The sequence below is a fragment of the Cucurbita maxima genome, unplaced genomic scaffold (genome assembly GCF_002738345.1).
Source record: "Cucurbita maxima cultivar Rimu unplaced genomic scaffold, Cmax_1.0 Cma_Scf00032, whole genome shotgun sequence".
In the NCBI taxonomy this organism is placed as follows: Eukaryota; Viridiplantae; Streptophyta; class Magnoliopsida; order Cucurbitales; family Cucurbitaceae; genus Cucurbita; species Cucurbita maxima.
This window is the reverse complement of record NW_019272048.1, coordinates 2,119,379-2,120,961: the sequence shown is the minus strand read 5'-3', so window position 1 is coordinate 2,120,961 and position 1,583 is coordinate 2,119,379. Positions and strand designations below refer to the sequence as shown.

The following is a 1,583-nucleotide window of genomic DNA, read 5'->3' as shown; positions in this document are numbered from 1 at the left end:
AAAAAAAAAAAAAAAAAAAAAAAAAAAAAAAAAAAAAAAAAAAAAATGAGCCAACTCAGACATGAGTAGACAGGAGGGGCGGCAGCTGGCATGCAAAAGTGGCGGCGTCCATGCCGATGTGGTAATATCAACTCTTTCTCGCTCTCTTTTTACCCTTTTCTGTTCTTACGTCCTCCAAAGTCTTCGAATATTTTTGAAGCCAAGCCATGGTCGGCTGCTTCAATTCACTCCAATTTGGAATTTTCCCTTTAACTGCATAAATGGAATTTGTTGTATTTGGGTCTCATTTGCATTTGCATTTGCATTTCTCTTTTCTGTCTCCTTTATAAACCTTTGTCTTCTAGCCCTTTTTTCTATTTTCCATTTTCTCAAAACCCCTTTCTCTCTCTCTCTCTGCCTTCTTCTTCAATCTTTGCTCTGTTTCTGTGTTGGCAGTCAAGGTGCGTGTCTCTGATGGCTTGATTTTACTGTTTTTTCATCTGGGTTTATGTTTTTTTCTCGATTACTTGCTTCTCTTCATCGTTTTCTTTTACTTTTGCATCTGGAATTCTGTTTCTCTTTGTGTATGTGCCGTTCTGATCATTGAATTTTATGATTTTTATTGGGTATTTGTTTCGTAATCGAATCTGATTCTCTTTTTAGCGCTTTGTTTGTTCTATCTCTTTATCAATTTGTGCATGATCATGTGAAATCCCACGTAGATGGGCGAGGATAATGAAACATTCTTTATAAGGGTGTAGATAGCAATATCTGCTAGAGGTTTTATAATGTCTAATGGTATTAGAGCTAAACATCAAGTGATGTGTCGGTGAGGAGGCTACGCTTCAAAGAGGATGGACATGAGGTGGTGTGCCAGTAAGGCCTTGAAGGGGGTGGGTCCCACATTGATTGGAGAATGGAACGAGTGCCAGCGAGGACGCTAGGCCCTGAAAGGAGTAGATGGTGAAATTCCACATCGGTTGGAGAGGAGAATGAAACATTCTTTATAAGGGTGTGGAAACCTCTCCCTAGCAAACACGTTTTAAAACCTTGAGGGGAAACTCAAAAGGGAAAGTTCAAGAAGGACAATCTCTGCTAGTGGTGCGCTTGAGTTGTTACAAATGGTATCAGAGCTAGACATCGAGCGATGTGCCAACGAGGAGGCTGAGCCTAAAGGGATGGACATGAGGTGGTGTACCAGCAAGGCCCTGGTGGGAGTGGATTGAAGGGTCCCACATCGATTAGAGAAGAGGACAAGTGCCAGCGAGGACGTTGGGAGGAGAACAAAGCATTCTTTATAAGGGTGTCGAAACCTCTCCCTAGCAAACGTGTTTTAAAAACTTTGAGAGAAAACCCAAAAGGGAAAGTCCAAAGAGGACAATATCTGCTAGCGGTGGACTTGGGTTGTTACATTTGTGGGGTGTTTATCTGAATCAATTGGTGGCTTTGCTTGATTTTGCGATTTCTCTATTGAACACGATATTTAGAATCCTGTGTGTTTATGGGGGAAATATATGCAGCCGTGGAATTGGGCTTGATATGATCGAGTGATTAGCTGCTTTGATTATTCATAATCTGTTTCATGTGTTTTTTTTTTTTTTTTT

The 1,583-nt window shown here is 40.7% G+C and overlaps 1 protein-coding gene across 1 annotated transcript in view; it reads left to right on the top strand.

Moving 5' to 3' along the window:
- The first annotated feature begins 335 nt into the window (after window positions 1-335).
- LOC111467049 (actin-7-like) overlaps window positions 336-1,583 on the top strand; it is a 4,883-nt gene continuing 3,635 nt past the window's right edge. The window contains exon 1 of the mRNA XM_023111831.1: window positions 336-440. The gene's annotated coding sequence lies outside the window, so the exon portion shown is untranslated. The remainder of the gene's footprint in view (window positions 441-1,583) is intronic.